Consider the following 22,441-nt stretch of genomic DNA (forward strand, 5'->3'; position numbering starts at 1 on the left):
TGTATATGTGCATTACTTCATGGACTCTTTTTAATTTTGGCCTGTCTGCTAAATATAAACAATTCTATGGAAAACTGTCAATCCTGGGTATTAAGTAGTGACTGTTGTGATGCTACTGCTACATACTGTGAGTGCAGACATGGAGTATTCATCAACTTGAGGTTAAAAGTATTGCTATACCTTATCTCAGAATGAGATTTAGGATCGACATTGTCAAACTTAATATTCTTAAGCTACTGGCTGCCAGCGACAATCATACATCTTAACATAGATTTATAATGGCCATTTTCCAACAGCACTCAATATATTTTCTGTACGCTTTTAAGAGTACACTTCTACAGGGTGTGCATTTTTAAGGGTTAAGCATGCGCACCACATATCACAGCTTCAGCTAATTTGCAATACTCTTCCAATTGGGCCTTTAATTATAAATCAGCACAAGTCACCTGATGTATGTTTGTCTGTTTTGCCTGTTTTACTTTAATGTTGGAATTCCATCAAGGAAGTTTTGAAAAACATATGATACTAAACTTGCGATACAGTCTAAGGTAAATTCAATGAACAGATAACAGGACAACAAATCATATGCACTACTTTTCCTCCTAAGGCAGTGGAGGATTTCCATGTGCTGCAAATTCTCTAAAGGAACAGTTGTTCAGTAAAAAAGTGAGTTGACCTTGAATGACAAATTTGTTGACATAATGTAGCACCACTTGCTTCCATGCTACCATGCAAATGTTAATATTGTAGCATGCTGGCAAGGGTGGGCAAAGGCAGTGATTTGCAATTACAAATGAGAGCAAAGTCTTCCTGCTCCATTTCTCTTGAGAATCCCCGTTGCTGACCTCAGTTTCAGCTGGTCTGAAATTCCTCAGAACTCTCTGTAAGACACCAAAATTGTACCCAAACTAAGCTTGCCACACTAAACCCAAATGGGTAAGACTGTCATTGGTTGATTGCTGTTTTAAGTTAGTTGGAAAGCTGAGTTTGAGATGCTCTAAAATGGGTTAGGTACAGATAAATTGTCCCGTCTCCAATGGGCATAATTTCCAATATGAATGTTATGCTCCCTGTTTCCTTTGGAAAAAGCAATTCGAATTCTTTGACATGCTTTCCTTCTTGACATGATAATGTGACTTTTTTCCAGCCAAACACTTCTCAACTCTCCTTATATCAATTTCTACAATTCAGATATGAAGCAACGAATATCTGATTTATTTGTTGTCATCCTATCCTTTTTGCTAAAAATTGTCCTTCAGCTCAAACCTGGTGGACTATACTTTTTTCTAGCAATACCCAAAACTACTTAAAGATATGCTACAATATGCATCATATATCGATCGAAAGGAATGTAGAAAGGGATACCTTAATTGTTAATTTCTTGTGTGAATTCCAATGATCATTGTCTGCCAGGTGCCAATAAAAAATATCTTTGCTCACTGAACATGCCATTAAACAAATTTACCTAAGGTTTTCAATGTATGTGCTTACTGTGGGGTGTATGTTAAGGAATCCATTTAAACATTTTCAATTGCATGATTGTCAGACTAAAAATGTCATACCCACAAAGCGGTATACACAGTGCATTATATTAACTTATACAGCATTTCAAATTGAATGTGTGGAAACAAATTAGCCTCATAGAACAGCTGAAGGTAAAGTGTCCATTACTCAAGAAATCCGTAACCTTGATATATAATTAATTTGGCTATGAGCCTATGAAGTTATACTACAATGATCCTTGTTGAGAGTGTTTGAAACAACACAGTTTTTTATATTCATTGAATTTCAGGTCCACCCACACATGTGCTGTGTTTGAGTAGGTCCCGTCCACTAGTGGGTGGAGCTGGGCTTATTTGAAATGTGAGTTATTCCCATAATGCCATGTGTCTCTTTGTCTTTGATGGAATTAAATTTCCCTGATCAGACAGTCAGCTGCTGCTCCGTATTGTTGGTTGTATGTAAGGTAATAAGAAACAGTTAAAATGCATTCTTTGTCTCTGCCTCTATCTGACTGTCTCTGTCTCCTTCACTTGCTTCTTCCACATCAGACAGACTTCAGCATTATCATCCCTGGGATGATGCTACAGTGAGGAGCAGGTGTGTTGCTGTGGCAACCAGGGAAGTGACTCGTCTTTCTCTTTGTGCCTTCACAGTTGACTCTGGATCACTCTTCAATCCCAGCTCTGTGTCCTTCAGCCTTCAACTACAGAAAAAGTCCTTTTACCTGTGAGACATGTTCTTATAGCACCTCGGGGGCCAATAACTAATGCATCAATGGATATGTGCACCTACTAATTCAACTATTCTGTAGACTATAGATAGTAGGGTGATAACGTGAAATTCAAACATAATCAGATAGTCACTCAGATCCACATCTCATATGCAGCTGCTGCAGTGAGGAAAAATTAGATTCTCCCACTTTGGGTACCATGTTGAATCACAGACATGAAGGATCATTCAGAAGCAAACTACATTGTTCCATGTTTCCTCATCTGTGTAGCACTGCCCTCTTTTGGCTGATATTTCAAACTGCAATGCAGCAACCAAAAATATCTGCAAACACAACTTGATATAATTTGAGGTAATCCGCACATTTAGGAGTTTCAAAATGTCTACATGAAGATGGCTCACAAATAAAACTGAAAACCACCATGAAGCTTGAATACTGATTGTCTCTGAACATCTCTGAACCAAGCAGTACGGATAATGGATGGTAGAAGTGGCCACATATAACAGGGGCTACTCTCCACTACTGTAATTTCACAATACTTTTCTTCTATTGGATTGTAAATCAGAGGCAAATAGTGTACTTTTCAGCACATTGAATTTATATAATGGACTAGTTCAAAGTGCAATCTCACAGTTGAAAAGGCGTTTCATAAAGTTGGAAAGTTAAAGATCAAATCAGTGTTCCCCAACCACAGCAGCCTGTGATCCCTTCTAAAACAAATCCACGTCAAGGGGCTCTTGTCATGTCTTGTTTTTACCTAATTATTTCCTTTCTAAAATCTAAGAAGGTGAATTTACCAGTACAGAACAGTAAAGAACAGTAACATTAATGTGTGTGCCTGAGTTTTTTTTTTCTGTCTGATTTGATCCTGATTTCACCCTGAGTAGTCTTTATACACTTAACTAACTTACCTAATTGATTATAATGCAGTTGAGGTAGTTTCAATTAGAGCAGCTACAATAGCAAAATCCTGCATATAGATAGATGCGTAAGTGGTGAAGGTACCATCAGGCTATAGGCACATGTACTCACCCTGTATTCAGAAACTGGGCATGTGAGGGTACCTTCTTGATTAGACTTCAAAGCACTGGCAAATTCACACACACATACAAATTTCACAGCTCTCAGGGACAATTTGGACATGACACGACAAATGGAGGAGTCAGGGATCAAGCCACCAACCTTTCGATTAGTAGATGACCTGCTCTTCCACCTGTGCCACAGTCATCAGATGTTCTGATAGTTGTGATGTTACAACACAAATAATCTGCGTTGTAATGTCGCAACTAAACAAACAACCCTCAGTACCAGTCCAGGCTTGTTATTTTTAATTCTTTAACAACACAGCGCCGAGGAGGCATGTCATCGGCTGTTTGCATTGCAAACAGTAAGTATAGGTTCTAGAACGTGAGTTTGTTTAACTCCTTCTTAAGCGTGAATGAAACAATAAAATTCAAATAACAATCCAATTAAATTTTAAACACATTTATTCAAGGATGCCTAACACACATGCTGAAACACGACACATCCATGAAGTACAAAAATAAAAACTGTGTAAAAAAGGCTCTTGGCTCTGTGCTATGCCTTTACTGCTGCTACACATTTCAATGTGTCCTCATTTATTGCAGTTCAATTGAGCTGTGTGCCAGTTAGAGCTGAACTGACTTAAGCTGGAATTGGTTGACATGTGCAACAAAAGTAATCCAAGTCAGACAGATGTCAGTCAAGTTGGACACACTGATGCACTCATCAAACAAAGTCAATCCATTCATTATCTATAATGCTGATCCATGCAGTTGCATGGCAGGCATGAGCCAATCCCAGCTGATGTGAAGTGACGTGACTTGACGTGCCCACACATGACGTGATATGGCATGATGACTGATGACAGGCTGAATAGACAAAAACAACAAAACAAATCAGAACAAAAAAGGTGATTTGGCAACTCTATCAGTGGTACACACTTTGAAGGATGGTGATTTTTTACATTATTCACACTAGCACTATTTAGCGCTACAAGACGATATAACGCTAATTTTTAAGTGACGCTGAAGCTATGCTTTGTCCATGTTCACGTGCATTAAATAGCTTGTTAAAGTCCAACATTTAGAGGATCAGGTCTCAACATTGGAGCTAACATGGATGAATAGGTCTTTGAGTAACCAGAGAAATGGAACGTGTGTGAGTTCACTGTGATAACCTTTAACCTTTTGCCTCCAAAATCAGGTAATTTTTAGTTTAAGGGAAAGTTGTCATAACTGTCATAAGGCAATATTGGGATAGTGATTTCAAGAGATTGAAAAGCATTTTTTTAAGGCTCCAAAGACCTTAGACCACCAAAATCACTTCCTTGAGTGCAAGTGAATGTCTGCACTAAATTCAAATCAAATCAAATCAAATTTATTTGTATAGCGCCAAATCATAACAAAGTTACATCAAGGCACTTTACATGTAGAGCAGGTCTAGACCAAACTCTTTATAAAATGATTTAAAGAGACCCAACAGATCCCCCGATGAGCAATCACTTGGCGACAGTGGCAAGGAAAAACTTCCTTTAAGAGGCAGAAACCTCGAGCAGAGCCAGGCTCAGGGGGGGCGGCCATCTGCCTCGACCGGTTGGGTTGTAAAACATGTCATTTCTGAGAAATGTGGATAACTGGAAACATAATGCACATTACCTCCAACCACGACTGGCAGCTTAGGCTTAAAATGCCTTTGAAATACAGAAAAAAATTGGAATCACTGTTGTAAGCTATATTATTAGATATTATTTCAGGCTCACATTTGATCCCAACATTACTTTGCCTTTATGATGCTAATACTCATCTCATCTTGAAGGCCTTTCATCGGTTATGCTGGTAACAGTGAAGTTTTCTGTTTCCATCAACATTGGCCCTATGGTTGTGCTTCACCAGGATTCATCACAATTGTGGCGTGATGAGTCCAAGTGTTACGGTCCAGCCCCCCCTGCTTGGTGCTCTCTCTCTCTCGCCTGCTCTACACCTTGACTCTGCCTCTGTCTTCCCATTGGTGCACCTCTCCCAGCCCTGCTTGTCATTGGTCTATAGATAGATAGATAGCATCTGAACTGGTTGTTGGAGGAGATTTAATATTTAATATTTAATATTCAGGTTTAGCATGGAAGTAGGCTATCCAATGTTGCTAATACTTATTGCTAAACTGTACCTAAAGACTTGCAGCTGGGCATAAGTCTTTGAGAGGAGAGCTGCAGGATGACAGCTGTATTTTCAAATTCTTACAATTTTGCTTTAGAAGTTGGTCTTCCCCAGCTGTGTAAAGCATGGATGTACAGTAAACTAGCAGTCCATAAAAAAAACCCAAGAACAAAGACAACAACAAACACACACACACACACAAAACAAACAAACCTGGTGCAAATGTACAAACAGCCTTAGTATCCAGAACAACAGAGTGTTTGGTTTGGAAAGATGATTTGATAAATATAGTGACTCACTTCAGTAGTGTGAGAAGCCATTCACTTTGCCTCGTTCTTCGTAGTGCTGACTCCTGAGAGGATGCTCACCTCACTCACATTTGGATGGAGGCACGTGAAAAAGAGCAGATCGGAGAAGCACAATTTCAGCTTGAGATCTGAAAGATCTGTCAGATGAGCAGTAAGCTGATGTGACTGAACTAATACATTCTTTCCCTTGTCGTTTCAGTGATGTCCCATCTCCAACCACAGACCTCTGGCATGAAATTGATGTTAAAGACATCTAGCCAATAAAACAATATTCTTATCGAGCCAATCCAACTAAGCATGCTTTAATGAAACAGGAAACCAAGGATTTGTTACAACATGGCTTTGCTGTCCCCAGCTCCACGTTCTGGAGTTCACCCTGCCTTATACAGGGAAAGTCTGATGGCTCCCCGTGGCTCATCATTGACGTCCATAAGGTTAGCGGTGTTACCATCACTGACTCGTAAAATTAGCTCTTTTGTGTTCATAACCTGGACACTGACAAATCTGTCAGTAAATTGGATTTACTCAAAGGTTATTGGCTCAAAGGTTAATTGGAAGTTGTGTGGATGAAGTGATGATTTTGAGTTTTTAGTCCATGTTGGGACCTGTTAGTTTAGTAAGTCCATTGAACTGTGTCAGGTTTTCATTTCTTTCTATCCTTTTTGGGTTGTTTGTAACTAGCCAACTGTGTGAGCTACGCCTTTTGTTAGTGATTTAAATTAAAGCTATTTAAACATGGGATTTTTTGCTGTCTGGAGTCCTCCCTGATTTGTTTCCCTAATCACTGAGAGCTGAACCTTTTATTATTTCACCTACATCTTCTAAAATAAATAACCAACATTTTTCATCACTGTTTGTGTTATTTCCCTTTTCCCCTTTATATGAACAGGGGTGTAATACCAAGCCATGGGAAAAATTATAACTGTGAAAATTTAATTTGCCTGGTCAAGAAGAAGTGGGCTTACACTTAACTTAATCAATAATGAATTTAATTTGCATGATCATAGTTTAATTTCATGTTGGCATCCCCTGCACATAACAGACGCTTGCAACACTCACATGAACACGTGTTCTCTGTCTGTCTGTCTCTCTCTCTCTCTCTCTTTCAACTGACATTGAGCACTCGTTGCTGCAGTGTAGTTAAACACATTAGAGACTGACAGACAAACACAGACTGACACAGACACAGACATTCACACATACACACACACACACAAACACAGACACACAGAGATTTCTCATGCCTGTAAATAGTTTTGCTCTAACATTGCAGTGAAGGGACAGTTCAGGGACAGCAAGAGAGGGAGACCTGAAAACCAAAAACCAAAAGTTTTGACTTATCCCAGCCTGTTGATATTGGATTATTTTTGTCATTCATTTGGAAAAAGATGACTTATCAAATGTTTTGCTCGAGATGACAGCTCAGTTTAGTTTACTGTGGTCATCTTCCCATAGAGAAGGGATGGATCTACTTTATTATTGTACAAGTGTACTCTAGGTTCAAATGTTGCAAATTAATGAAAACAGTAATGCAAGTACCTTGAAATTATACATGAATACTATGAATGAATGAATAGATTTAGCTTTTTTGGATTTTTTTTTCCCAATGCTCTGGTTAATAGTGTTGTCTCACAAATATATGGGGTCACCAATTGATAGACTACATTTGTGTTAGAAATGTTGACGTTTGCAGCTCAGATTTAAATTGGACTTTGTGGTGATTGCTGTTACCCACACAACATACTGATTGGACAGTAATGAATGGGATAACATGGATGATATTAGATCACAGGTATATATGTGTTGACAAGCCCCCATCCCTTTCCCTATTCCTCCTATAGAGGGCAATGCAGGACTGTGTTTGGCCCAGAGTGCGACTTGAGTGCAGCTTGCCAGAGTGCAAAGCATTGCTAATTCCAGTCAGTTACTAGCGGTGGATGCCTGCCGGCCAAATGTTTGACTCACTACATCTGCCTATGTCTCTTGACCTGGCTGTGACACCCGCAGTTGGTGAACTCATTGCCTGACAATCTGCAAACAACCTGCTGATGCTCCAAGAGAGAAACAAAAAAAGCAACAGGGTTAAGAGGTTCCATAAATGAACCTCCTATTCAAAGGCTTATTGTGCCTCCTGGCACAATGATTGTTCTTACACATCATCCTCCTCCACTTTGGAGTTTATTCCCTCATTTTCTCTGCTCTGTTCGTAGATGAGTAGCTGCAGGCAGTGCTGTAGATAACTGGAGCAAGAAATACAGGGAGTGTGAGGAAGATAGATGGAAAGGAGGCTTTGCTGCTTAACTTAATTCTTAACTGTGATTTATGTAAAGCATGTGTGTGTGGAGAAAATAGAGACACAGGCACATAACACGTGGACTGAGAGCATTGCAGGGTTTTTAAAAGTTAGAAGAGCAAGTTTTCAAGCTATACATTTGTTTTTGTCAGTTTCCTGTTTCTATGTGCAAAAGGCTCAAATGATACATACTGAAAGTCCAATTATGGTTTATGCTAATGCACGGCAGCGTTTTTTTTATTTATTTTTATTTTTTTTGTCATACTCTGTTTTGAGGGATACACAGATTGCATTTTTTAGCAATTTGACAAAGAAGGCTGAGTGTGGCATCACTCCACTGATCCTTTAAAAACATTGCTGAAGTTAAGAGTGTACTTTTTTAAGTTAAGCCATCTATTCAATAGGCCAGTTTAAAGAGTGACAGCATAGCATTATTTTGAATTGAATCAATTATCAATTTTAAACAGTTGATTGAGTGAATGAAAATGTATTATTTATCCAATAATAATTGAAAACATTTTTCAACCAAACATTCAATTTAATATAACAATTTACTGAAAATGTATCCATATTTATAATAATTACATTTAAAAAATTTCATCTACAGCTTTAATGTTATCACTTTCACCCATGTTTTAAAGTTGGGAAGTGTCATTGATAACTATATAATGTTAATACTGTGCTTCTGCTCAATATTTCCTTGATGTTGCTTTATACATGTTGCTTGGAAAACTTGTGACTTTTTCTCCATTACATTATCAATGGGCTTTACTACTGTTTTTTATATGGACTTGGGTCTGGAAAAACACCTTCTATTCTTGTTTTTTATGTAAAATTATAGATGAAATGTTTTGTTCAAAATAATCACAGAGTGAATTAGAATCAGATTAACCGTGATTAATCATCATTCCTAAATACTCCATAAAATCTTGACTTTGGCCAGTTATTGACCTTTTCTATAGCTAGATAGATAGCATCTGAACTGGTTGATGGAGGAGATTTCCTTTAATATTCAGCTTTAGCATGGAAGTAGGCTATCCAATGTTGCTGATACACAAATACTTGTTGCTAAACTGTACCTAAAGACTTGCAGCTGGGCATATGTCTTTGAGAGGAGAGCTGCAGGATGACGGCTGTATTTTCAAATTCTTACAATTTCGCTTTAGAAGTTGGTCTCCCCCAGCTGTGGCTGTGGTGCTTGCATATTGAAATGCATATCCATGGATGTACAGTAAAGTAACAGTCCATAAAAAAACCCAAGAACAAAGACAACAACAAACACACACACACAAAAAACAAACAAACCCGGGTACAAATGTACAAACAGCCTTAGTATCCAGAACAACAGAGTGTTTGGTTTGGAAAGATGATTTGATAAATATAGTGACTCACTTCAGCCTTAGTATCCAGAACAAGGAAGTGTTTAGTCAATAAAAAGAGTGAGGGATGAATAAATAAGTTCACTCAAATAGTTTCATCAAATAGTTTCCCATCAAAAATATGAGAAAACAAATCCCTGAAAATTATGTAAAATGTAATGTAAAATGTAAATGTAAAACATTTCTACAACAGTTCAACTTTTTCCACAAACCCTATTTCTTTAATAACAGAAATTAATGGCATGAAGTAACACATTTTACTATAGTAAAAAAATGTAAATATTCACCCTGTTTCTAGTTATGCTAATCACTCAGCCCTGCTTCCATTTCTGATGTCTAAAGTCAGCACAAACCTAATCAAAACTATTCAAACTCTAACAGGGAGCAAATAAAGGGAGATCGTATTCACGTGATTGTACTTTCAATAAGACAAGCAGCTGAAGACAGTGGATGGAGCCTGATACCTCAATAAAGTGCATTAACTCAATCAAGCTGAGACTAAATAAAAGTGTGTAGAACTTTCTGTATGTCAGATGATCTCATCTTAGAAATGATCCTGAACTGGTAATAAGCCATGTGCTTGAATTGATTATCAGATGTTAGTTCAGTATCAAATTACACCCTTGGATTCCAGCTCTTTTCTAGCTCTGGAGGACAGATTGATTGATGAGGAGTTTATAGTAACTGAATGAAAAAATTAGAAGGAAAAACTATCTCAATATGATGAAAGTTAAATTTAGGATTTAAGATTTCATGATTCATTTACTAAAGTCTTTGTTGTTTTGTTCTATCTTTCACTTTCAAAGGAAATGCTGAATTAAGTCAATTGAGGTGTAATGTAGATATAGATACAGTAAGTCCACGCAAGCATTACCACATCTTCATATTTTATAAAGGGGAGGTACAAAAAATTCCTCCTCTATCCGTTTTTACTGACTTCCTTATATTTGGAATAAATTATATCCGACAGTTCACTCTGACCATGACAAAATATGCAAATAAGCATAATTTAAGAGCAGGACTGCTTGCAAACCAGTTATATTTGGAATTATAATATTAGGTATATTCATATATATTCATATGAATATACATAAGACGCAGACTTTCACCCTTCTCCATCTTTGACAAAGACAAAAGCATTTAAATCTCATCACCAAAAAGGTCCTGGCTCTTCTTCATTTTTTTCCCAACATTTACTTTTGGATTCGATTTCTCTGTGAAGAGAAACCTGCCTTACAACATGAGAGGCAGCTAGAACGAGAACATCTGAGCAGGTCTAGACTTTCAAAAGCTGCAGTGGCTGACTGCTTTTAGTGGGTCAGCCTGATGTAATACAGAAGCCAAAACAACGAGATGAAAAGCAGGGGAAGCATCTCATGTCTACACTCGTGTAAACATGGGATTTGTCAACAAAACGAGAGATAAAACTGTAGCCCCCCTCCCCATTTATCACTGAAGTTTACTTATCAGCTCTTGATGTGAGAGTATCATGCCATTATGTTGTGGTTTAGAGGTTGGAATAAAACTAAGAATGAAGCGAGAACTGTGTGGTCTTGACAATTCCCCACTCTCTCCCTGAACAGAGATACTGACAGTCGAATGGCTTGAAATGTAAATAGGTCTGACATTAGCATTCAGCCCACATCCTGATGCATGTGTGTGTGCCTGAGTTTAGACTTGGGGAGGGAATTGGAGTATTTGATCAGATTCCCCTCAGTTTGGTGTGAATCTCAGTAGCAGGAGTTCATCTGTGGGACACTCAGTACCGCTGAGCACATCAGCTTTATTGCAGTGTTTGTCAGATTTTGGGAACTATGCATATAGTGTGTGCGTGTGTGTGTGTGTATATCTGCCATTGTAAGCTCCAGCATCTGTCTCCTTCTATACAGCCTGCCATCCCACACACCCAACACACAAACTATCGGTGTGACATGGAAACAGTAAGCCGTGAAACTCCTACGCATCCAAGTCTTTGTGTGTATTATTATATGTGTGTTTTTTTTTCTGTGTGTCTGTGTATCTGTGTGTTTTCTGTGTGTTTTCTGTGTGTTTCCAAGCTCTTTGTCTGCCACATTCACCGGTAAGTGAACCCTTGTCCCTGAAAATCCAAATGACACAGTTAACTGTTCCTGTCCGGGCAATCAGCCACACACACAAACACACACACACACATACACATGCAGAGGAAGATATGTAGTGTGGACCAACATTTTTAATGTATGTGTACCAGTGTGTTAATCTGGCAACTTTAAGCCACTTGGCAGAGAGTGAAAAAGTAAGAGGGGGTGGTGGAGGGGATGGAGGAGGGGCTGGGGAGTTGTTTCCAGATATTATCTGCTGAATAAATTCTTTAAAACTCATCAACTTAAGTTGGGTTAACTTAAGTCCCACTAACAGAGGCTTTAATCACAGTCACAGCATTAGATTCAAACTTCGTTGTGTTGGCAGTTGTCCACACAGCTGCTGACAAAGTCACAGTCACTTTATTACATTGTGTGTGAGGGACAATTGCAAGCATGTACTCCACACAGTTCGCTTGAGATGCAGACTCGTTAGTGTGGCATTCTTAATTAAGAGAATCAGTCGGGATCTAAAGCGCTCAAGCGCTATCATTCTCCTACATTTAATAAATGTAGATTTAAAAAAGACAGTGTCCCACTGTGTGTCCGTTCTCATTGGCTTTATTGTTTAGAGCTGCGCTAATCTAGATTTCTTATCAATGGGTCAGATGTGTAGTATGAAAGTGCTAACTTGGGGTGATGAACCATCCATCCATCCATCCATCCATCCAACTTCTACTGTTTTTTCCGTTGCGGGGCTGCTGGAGCCAATCCCAGCTCACATCCGGCGAGGGGCAGGGTTAACCCTGGACTGGTCACCAGTCCATCACAGGGCCAACACACAGAGACAGACAGAGACAAACCACCACTCACGCTCGCATTCTTACCTACGGACAATTTAGAATCACCAGTAACCTTGACATGATGTCTTTGGACGGTGGGAGGAAACCGGAGTACGCAGAGGAAACCCATGCAGGACCCATTCAAATTCCGCACATAAAAGATCCTGGTCAGGATCATTGTTGGGCGACAGCGCTAACCACTACGGCGCTGTGCTGCCCGGGTGATGAACCTTTGGGTTTGTTACCTTTCCTTGTATGCAGTCTTTTAGCCTCTTTTAGCTCATTGTTTTGGGTTTTGTAGCCTGAATGTTTGGCTCACACCTCAGCATGGCACGACATTAATATGGTTAATTTTTGCTGCTTTCAGTCTGTATATGGTAATAAAATATGTATGTCATACAACTCTTTTGGCATGTTTATGAGGTGATATAATTGAAAATTGTGATAGCAACATCAATTTGCCCTGTGTGCTTGGATTAAGTTGGCTGAGGCATCCATCGAATCGGTAAGTGCTGCAACAATGCAGCCCACGTCATGGAGGACCTTATTTACCTGGCCCTTGCAATGTTTAACCACCCCCCCACACACATACACCTCGGGCAAGACGCTGCAGAGCATTAGGACCAGAGCAATTGGGCTCAAAGACAACTTCAACCCAGAGACTGTTAGACTGGTGACTAATTATTATAGACTATTTTATAGAATATTTTTAACATATACACTGACACCATTAATGATAATAAATTAACCTGAAACCTTGGATTTGACCTTCGACCCACGTCTTGTCCATAAATTCAGAACATGTGGACTGATGCTTCACTAGAATAACTTAATGCTGTCAGTTGCATAATGATTATGAACATTGTGGATATTCACCTTGTACATGCAATACAAGAACCCAAACGCTTAAAGAGCCCCCCCACTCAGTTTATTTTTTCACAGCAGCCTAAGCTTTATCCCAGCCTCCTATTATAAACAAAGCATCTGTAGGCAGCAGGATTTTTAACTCAATGTCTGCTCGCAAGTTTTGTGAGCTCTTTATTTCAGCCTCTTCAGCAGGCTTTTACAGTCTCCAATTTTAATCACACCTGTCAGTCTGTCCTAGATTCTGTTGCTTCTTAAAAGGATAAATTAGCAAACAGAGCCTGAGGTAACACAATCCATAGAGGACTTAAAGAGACTATCTGACAAAGGAACAAAAACGGGAAGAACTGGGTTACAGATGGTTTATGATTTCTGGAATAACACAATGAAAATGTATCAAAAGGCAGTTAAAAATGCAGATGCAGGGTTAAAATCATTGTAATTATAATTGTAGATTTTATGAAATCGCTCAAATCCCAAAATACTATACAAAATAGGATCAATCACCCCCTCCTAAGATGCAAAAAGTTTTTAATCTCATTCACAAAGTCAAGGACATCAGGCAACAAATTATCCCACCAGACTGCATTTTAAACACCAATGGGGAAATACAGTAAATAGTTCTTTTAACATTTCAAGCCTGTTTTCTTTTCGTATTTAACTGAGACCATATCCTCTTTTTTTTTTTTTTTTTGCTTTATTTGACACAACAGCTTAAAGAGTAACAGGGAATTGCAGAGAGAGCAAGGAATGATGTCAATGATATGATACTCACTGGGACCAAACCAGCGTCCCCACCGAGGACCCAGCAGTCCTCTGTTGCACTTGACACACGAAGAAAACAAACCTGGACCACTCTGATTTGAACTATTTTAGGCCAGTGGTTAGTGCTGCTGCCTCACAACAAGAAAGTTGTGGGTTCAATTCCCGCCTGAGTTTTCATGTTCTTCCTGGGATGCTCCGGTTTCCTCCCACCGTCCAAAGACATCATGTTTGGGTAAACTGGTGACTCTAAATTGTCTGTAGATCTGTGTGAGTGTGAGTGGTTGTTGGTCTCTGTCTGTCTCTGTGTTGGCCTTGTGATGGACTGGCGACCTGTCCAGGGTGGCCCCGCACTCATGTGAGCTGGGATTGCCCCCAGCACCACCTGTGACCCGGAAGCAGATAAGTGGTAGAAGATGAGTGAGAAAGTGAGTGAGAATTAATGTGTGGAAACACAACTAGGTACCACCTTACAATAACCTCTGAAAAATGTCAGTCTGGTTTTAAAGCTTATCATAGCATAGAAATGCCCTTCCTTATGGTCACAAATGGGAGGGTGTCATTTTAATTCTTTTAGATTTGATTGCCACTGACTTTGAAATTGAGTGGGTATCATCAACACTACACTTAGTTGGTTTAATTACTACATTTCAGAACAAACCTAGGCTGTCACAACTGAAAATTAGTCTTCCTCCACCTCGAACATCAACTGCGGCGTACCATCTCCAATTATATGCTGCCTCTTGGTTATATGATTTAATGCTAGAAATGATTTTACGATTTTGCTGGTCAAACTTACATGAGACTGGCTTTAAGAGCTGATAATTCCCTATAAGCCAACCAGCACCCTGAGATCAAGTGGGGGGGACCCTCCTCTTTTTTCCAAATTTGGGACTTGAATCTAAAGAAGGCCATGCATTTTCCATTAGGGCCGCTGGACTTTGGAACAGAAAGGAAATAAGCGTGCCAAATCTTTTAAGTCACTTTACCAGACTTGCTTTTATGAGATATCTTCAACTTCCTTGTTTATTTTTAAACTTTTACTTTTGAAACTTAAACTTTTACTACTTTTCAAATCTTTTTATTATCCAGTACTTAACAGTCCTCCACCAATTGCCATGCTTTTTGCTTCAAAGGGACTTATGCAACAGCGTGGTGACTCAAAAGAAAGAAAACAAAAATTTATATCACAGAAGATAATATGTTTAACCCTGCTGTAAAATAAATAAAGCTCAATCAATCAATAAAGCAAGAATATTACACATGGAGGCGAGTCAGTTATATTGCAATTAGTGGTATATGTTAATTGAGTCCATTCTTGACTTTGAATTGCAAGTGGAGGGAACCACATGCCTGCACATGCTGACATACCCTTGTGTGCAGAACAACAAGTTTGATGTGTTGACTTGGCCTCCAAATTCCCCCTATTTCAATCCAATTGAGCATCTGTGGGATGTGCTGGACAAATAAGTCTGATCTACGGAGGCCCCAACTCACAACTTGCAGGACTTAAAGGATCTGCTGCTAACATCTTGGGACCAGACACCAGAGTACACCTTCAGGGGTGTAGTGGAGTCCATGTCTCGATGGGTCAGGGCTGCTTTGGCAGCAAAAAGGGGGTAGGGTTAGGCTAACCCTAACCCTACCCGTCTCACATGGGTTATGTCACTCAAAAGGAGCAAAAAACTAGCTTCCAGGGATGGCTGTCACACCATTCACACCATTAAAACTGATTTGTTTTACAGTTTAGAGTCCAAACGTCTTCTTCATTTAAACCCCTTCTGACCCTCACAGCTTCTGTAGTTAAAGAACAGTGTCTCCTGTGCTGTTAGCCATCAAGCTAGCTAGTCTGTAAAGTGCCTTTCCTCTTCAGCAAACATTTGCTCAATAAAATAATTGAAATGAATTAATTCTGACAGTAAAATTTCATCGAGGACCAAACAACATGGCAAACCACAGATAAAAATCAATCAATCACGTACAGAAAGCACATGAAATAGTTTAACAATTCAACTTGCAGCCAGTCCCAAATTTCATGCCTCTGCATCTGCCTATTTCATAAGGAGGCATAGATGAATTTTCCTCTGCCATTTTCTAGTCTTATTGGGCTATTAAATGTTTTTTCCCATGGCCCCTGGCCGCTGGGGCCAACTGAAGACATTCAGTATCTTCAGCCAAACACACTGAACACACCCAGGAGTAAACATTTGTAAAAATTTGTATAGGACTCATTTGTGGATCAATCCTTATTTGGGGCAGTTGTGTAGTTGCAGCAGCAGGATGCTGTACATGGGATTGAGTCAAAGGAAGTTTTAGAAAATATACCAGGGACATTCCTATTCACAATTAACAAATAAAATGGTCAATTTTGAATAAATATAAGTAAAATATAAGTAAATGCTTAGAATGTCCGCAAGTTAATATTATCAACCTTAAAACTATTGATTGAATGCCATGGACTTCAAACATGGCATCAGTGATGTCATCCCCATGTTTCTGAATTGCAGTTTACAGTGTAAACTACTCAGGCTTGTCATCTTGCCAGCGCAAGACTCCGCCACCCTTCTGTGTGTGAGTAGCTTGAGTAGACTTGGATGCCAGCTAAATAACTGTGGCGAGCAAAAGCTTTTGTTAGCATCGTTACCACAGCTGGGTGCCTGAGTGTGTAGTTTAAAGGCTAATCTGAGGCTAATAATTAATTCTCTGACCAATAAACTGGATAATGAACTAATTGAACAAGCACAGAGAGTGGTGCAACTTAGTGCCAGCCTCTTCACAATCTGTCAATAAATAGCTCAGTGACTGTGATTGTATCCTAATGAAATGTAAACAGGCGAAATATATAAAAATTTACCTTATAGTTGCCACAAAGAAGAGAAATAGCTTTAAAGACCAAACTCTTTTTCTACAACACTGGAATGTTTGTTTCTTCCTATAAAGTTAGACTTTTTAACATGAGAGCCTATAGAGATATATTCAATGACACATCTAGACTCTAGCCATCTCTAGATTAAGTGCCGGTTTTGGCTCTTCAGTGTTAGGATTATTTTAATCCCTGGAGTTTGTCCATTGATGTTCAGCTATCTATGGCCTGTTAGTGTGTGCACAGCTACAACGGCAGCCAGTGTCTGAGAATCAACTGTTCAATGACTATGATAATTACTGGATATATTAAAAGTCAGCATTTGTGTCAACCAGGGAAGACGGTAACAGAGACCCCATGCGACCCAGATTGAGGGTAAACAGAGGCAGTTAACTTTGTGTGTGTCTGCATGTGTGAACTCCTGCGTGTGCATGTGCGTAGAAAGAACAGTGAGCGTCTGCATGTTTAACCCAGCTTGGGTGCTTCTTGATGCTCCATATGTCTCCTCCTCCCATTGTGAGAAGCTCATCACCAGAATAGCACTCTCCTCTTTTTTCACTCTCCCTCTCTTCCCCGATGCTCCACACTTGTTGAGTAGCTGTCATCTCTGTCTCCCTTTGCTCCTCTCCCTCTCCACTCTCTCTTTCCTCGCGCTGTCATCTTTCCAGTGTGGCTGCAGGGGCGGATCAAAGCTTGTTGGAGGAGGAGGGAGATGGGAGATGGGGAGCGGGAGAGAGAGAGAGCAGGATGAAGAGAGTATTTCTGTATTTTCGGGGTGAAAGAGAGGACAGGGTGGCTCTATGACACACATACAAACTCCAACCGCAATGTCCTGCTCCACAGAATGATGAGATTGGAGTTGCTGTTGCATATGTGAACAGCAAAAGACTCACAAATACATGGTGACAATACTCAAATGTAAGGCAAAGTATCAATAGCACAATATGAAAAATCACAATGTCAGATCTCATGAGAAAGGTTAAATCAACATAGCTGGCACTCTTTCAAAAGGTATTATCACCACAGATCTGCTCTCTCTCTCTCACACACACGCACACAAACGCACACACACGCACACACACGCACACACAGACAAACAGAGGAAGCTTGTGATAATGACGTTTTCTGGTTCACAATTTTTCTTTGTGCCACAAGATGGCAACGTTGGAGGATGTGACTACATGATGTTAAAATGTTAATGTTCACACATTTGACCTCTTATTTCACAGCACAACTACACCAACTGTTCGTTCTATTAAAAACAGAAGTTGGTACACCAATACATTTTTCATTTAATAAAACTGACACAATGGGGAGCGTGTGGATATTTTATATTTGCTGTATGAATTGGGGGCAGCACAGCGGCATAGTGGTTAGTGCTGTCTCCCCCACAATAAGAAGGCTGTGGGTTCAGATCCTGCCCTGAAGCCTTTCTGTGTGGAGTTTGCATGTTCTCCCTGTGTCTGCCTGGGTTTCTCCAGGTACTCCAGTTTCCGCCCACTGTCCAAAGAAATCATGGATGGGCTAACTGGTGACTCTAAATTGTCCGTAGGCGTGAGTGGTTGCTGCTCTCTGTTTGTCTCTGTGTGTTGGCCCTGTGATGGACTGGTGACCTGCCCAGGGTGTACCCAAAGTGAGCTGGGATTGGCTCCAGCAGCCCCTGTGACCTGGAAACAGAAAAGCGGTGAAAGATGGATGGATATATGATTTGGACTTTTATTATGTAGTAGTCCAGAAAAAAATTTGCTTATCAGTGGTCTTAGTACTTAACACCATCTTTAAACCAAAAGTGCCTCTAAAAATCCTATTATTTTGAGATTTTTTATTTTTTTCAGCACATCACTTTTCTCATATTGCAGTGATTAAGACTGGGGACACACTTCTTGTCTTGTATGTGCTGAAATTTTGCTGCTCACAGCCAGGTGATGCCACCTCTGTCTCTCCAAATAAACCATCCAAGCTGCTTAAATGTTTGATTTCTTTTCATTATGAATTCATTTCTTTTTTTTTGACAGAAAATTACTCCAAAATTTTATGGTTTCCATATGCAGCTGCTAAAATGGTTGAAAAATATTGAAATTAGGTATCTGATTATAAAAAAATATATCTACTTTGACTGAGAAATGTGTATATCATACCTGAAAAATGCAACACAAAGTCTATCGATCACACAATCGAGGCAGTGTGTCGACAGTAATCTGTTAACATGCCTGCTGACATGAAGATGGATAGATACATCTTTCCCACTCAGATGATGTGTTACAAATTAAACGGTGCACATTTTCAACTTCTCAACAAAGCATCCGGCTTCCTTTCATGGGATCTGGACTCACGTCCAGACCATGCTTCTCAAAAATGTCTGATGTCTATATTAAATCATCAGTGACAATTTTTGTTGCTTTTTGTGACCTGTGGTATTTAACAAATGTTTTGTATTTAAATATCTTGTTTATTATCATAACTCCTCAAGGTTCCTGAAAGGCAATATCATGCTATTTATTCCACTACATTTATCCAAAAGCTAAGCTTCAGCTAACTTCAGTGATTAAGCTTTTTTCTTATTAACATTGAAATACTAGAATATGATGCATTTATACTCAAGAAGGCAAAAGGTCAACAAAAAAAGGATCACTACCAAAAAACATTGTATGAATGTACTCTGAATGTAATCTACAAGACAGCGAAAGACTGAATTTTGTAACTTTTCTCAAATTGCCTAACCTCTACCAATGCTTCATACTCAGTAACAATTTTTTGTGTATCTTTTTTGTGGAAGATCTGGTATCAGAATAATGTCAAAGGAATCTTGTCATCTTTTCATAAATTACTTTAAAATGCCTACAAAGTCGCTGTATAGGGTCACAGACCTCACACAAGGAACCGCCACAGAGAGTTTGAGGAAACTTCACTGACCCAAATTTTCCCATAGGCCCGTACGTTCTTTGATGCGTCGTCTCAGTCCCTAAGAGATCTGACACATTTGTCCTGGTCGTGCCCTAGTTTACTTAGTTTAGAAACAATTTCTTGACAGAGTTTGAGTCTTTCAATATTGCAAATTCTCCCACATCAAATGTCAATGACCTCCTTTGGAAAGTGTCATTGAAGCAGCTTCCCTCCTGTAGATGTCTGACACTAGACCCCTCATAAACCCAAATATCCAAACAGTCTCATCAGTGAAAGATTCATTGCCGGGGTGAAAGAAAGATGAGAGAGATGGCAAGTGAGAAAGAGATGATCCAACCTACAACCATTAAGATGTATGCTGGGGAGGACATTAAGAACACTGAGTGAACCAGGTGGGAGAAATAAGTAGGAGACTTAGCTCATACTCATCAACGGGAAACCAAATTTGTTTGGAAGAAGAAAGAGGTCCATGGTAACAGCAGCATGCAGCTGCTGAATGTTAGCCCACAGCTCTCTCCAGGCTTTCTACAATAACCTGTCTCCCTGCTGGTGTTGTAGTATAGAGCTGTCACACTCTCTGAAAGCTTCACTCTGCTGAGAACACACACTGCTGCTGCTGCCACTGCTGCTGTGGGGGAGAAAGGAAATGGTGTTAAAAGTTCAATGTAGTAGCAGAATGTGAGTGTACTGGAGTGTTGTTTCTTTTGCTTATTAACTCACATTCAGCTTACAAGGTTGTACACTGTCCCTTAGCAGGAGATGCATTATTAAAAATGTGATGACTTGATTACCCTGAAAACTGATTGCTACTGTGCATGCAGTGAATGCTGTATGCTGTGAGTTGTCTTTGATTGTGTGTGTTGGACCAGAACGACTGTCACGCTGTGTAACTAATTATAAATGACCTCCTCTGCAGAATCCATCTTTTCAATGTGTGTGTGTTTGTGTGTCTGTGTTTGCGTTATTGTGACTGTGGTTACCTGAGGAGCACGAGCGCTAGGTCAAGGTTAAAAATGAAGAGGAGGCATTATTGGCAAAGTAGTCTCATTCCATATAAACTACACTAACATTGAGAAAGATACACATGCCGATAAGTTCTCGCTACAACCAATAACGGCCCATGTCCCTGCCCCACAGTGATGGCTGTTTGGTGTAGTGTCTCTCTGGATGTAATCGATCACCTTTTAAATTCTGCCTCTTCTTATTATTCGACATAATGGCACACTCCGTGTACTCAGGAGCTCTTGGTGACCTCAGTCAGCCAGTCAGTTACGGTACAACTGCAAGGACACACAGTGCCATAAATGTGAAGTGTAAAAGCTGGGCGGTATTGACAAAGTCAAATATAATGATTTATTTGACCAAATAACTCAATATCACTGGTGCTACAATACTGAGGATGAACTGCTCTGCTGGAGTTTTAACTGCCAACGTCTCAACACTTATTCTACTTTACAATTCTGCTCTCCTTCACTTATATTACAACTTTTACTGCACTGCATCCTCCGAAACACTCAGTGGAATATTTTCCATGCAAACCATATGATCAGCCATAAAGCCTTTGAAATTTCATGAATACAAGTGTGCAAACTGCAAAATAAAACCAGCTTTCTCTCAACCAGTGCTAGAAAGTAAAAGGCTGCCTTAATGTGGATGCATCAGTAGCAGCAATCATATAATGCAATACATTGACGTCCGAAAGGCCGAGACCATTTTGGTACTCGAAAATAACTGCACATAAAATCCTGTCTCTGGAGGTATGTTGACTTTCTTTTACACAAGTTGAGTTTTCCCATATAACCCTTGCAAGAAATTAAAACAACAGTTTTGATAATATTCTTACCAATGACTTTTTCCTATAAATTTGATCTGAGTCTTATGACAATATGATCTGTAATATTACTGTAAACTTTTGTTCTTTCAGTCATGGCTCATGCAGAAAATGACATTTATTTCTATGAACGCAGTGCAATTCATTGGGATTCCTGCAGGATGGGAGTCAATATCACTATTCATCATGTCACCAGGATCTTGAGGGGACATGGAAAAAAGGCAGCAGGAGCAGGTGCAACAGGAATGGTAACAATAATAGTGTGAATTGAGAATAGCCTTGTGGCAATGGGTGATGCTTCTGGCTATTATAGCTCATGTCTTTGCAAATGTCAAGATAATTGTTTTTTTTTTTTTTTTTTTTTCAGGTACTAACCGCATTAAAGGAACGCTTACACTCTTGGCCCACACAAGTACTATAATTCCTTGTTGTGTTATCAACTGCCATTATTATTCATGCATTCATCTTCTACTGCTTTTCTGTTTCTGGGTCGCTGGGGGTAGTGGAGCCAATCCCAACGCACAGTGGGTGAGGGCGGGGTCACCCTGGACAGGTCACCAGTCCATCACAGGGCCAACACACAGAGACAGACAGAGACCAACAACCACTCACACTCAGACTCAGTCCTCAGGAAACCACCAGAGTACGCAAAGGAAACCCACGCAGACACAGGGAGAACATGCAAACTCCACACAGGAAGGCCCCAGGCCGGGAACCAGAACAGCAACCTCCTTGTTGTAAGGAAACAATACTAAATACTGTGCCGCCATGCTGCCTCCTGCCATTGTGAATCATTTATATTTTTACCTCTATTATTTTTATTTATCACTAATCTTTCCATCCATCCATCCACCCATCTTCACCCGCTTATCTGGGGTTGGGTCGCAGGTTGCTGATATTTACTGATGCAAACTTAGTGGTACCAG

The sequence above is a fragment of the Echeneis naucrates genome, chromosome 5 (genome assembly GCF_900963305.1).
Source record: "Echeneis naucrates chromosome 5, fEcheNa1.1, whole genome shotgun sequence".
In the NCBI taxonomy this organism is placed as follows: Eukaryota; Metazoa; Chordata; class Actinopteri; order Carangiformes; family Echeneidae; genus Echeneis; species Echeneis naucrates.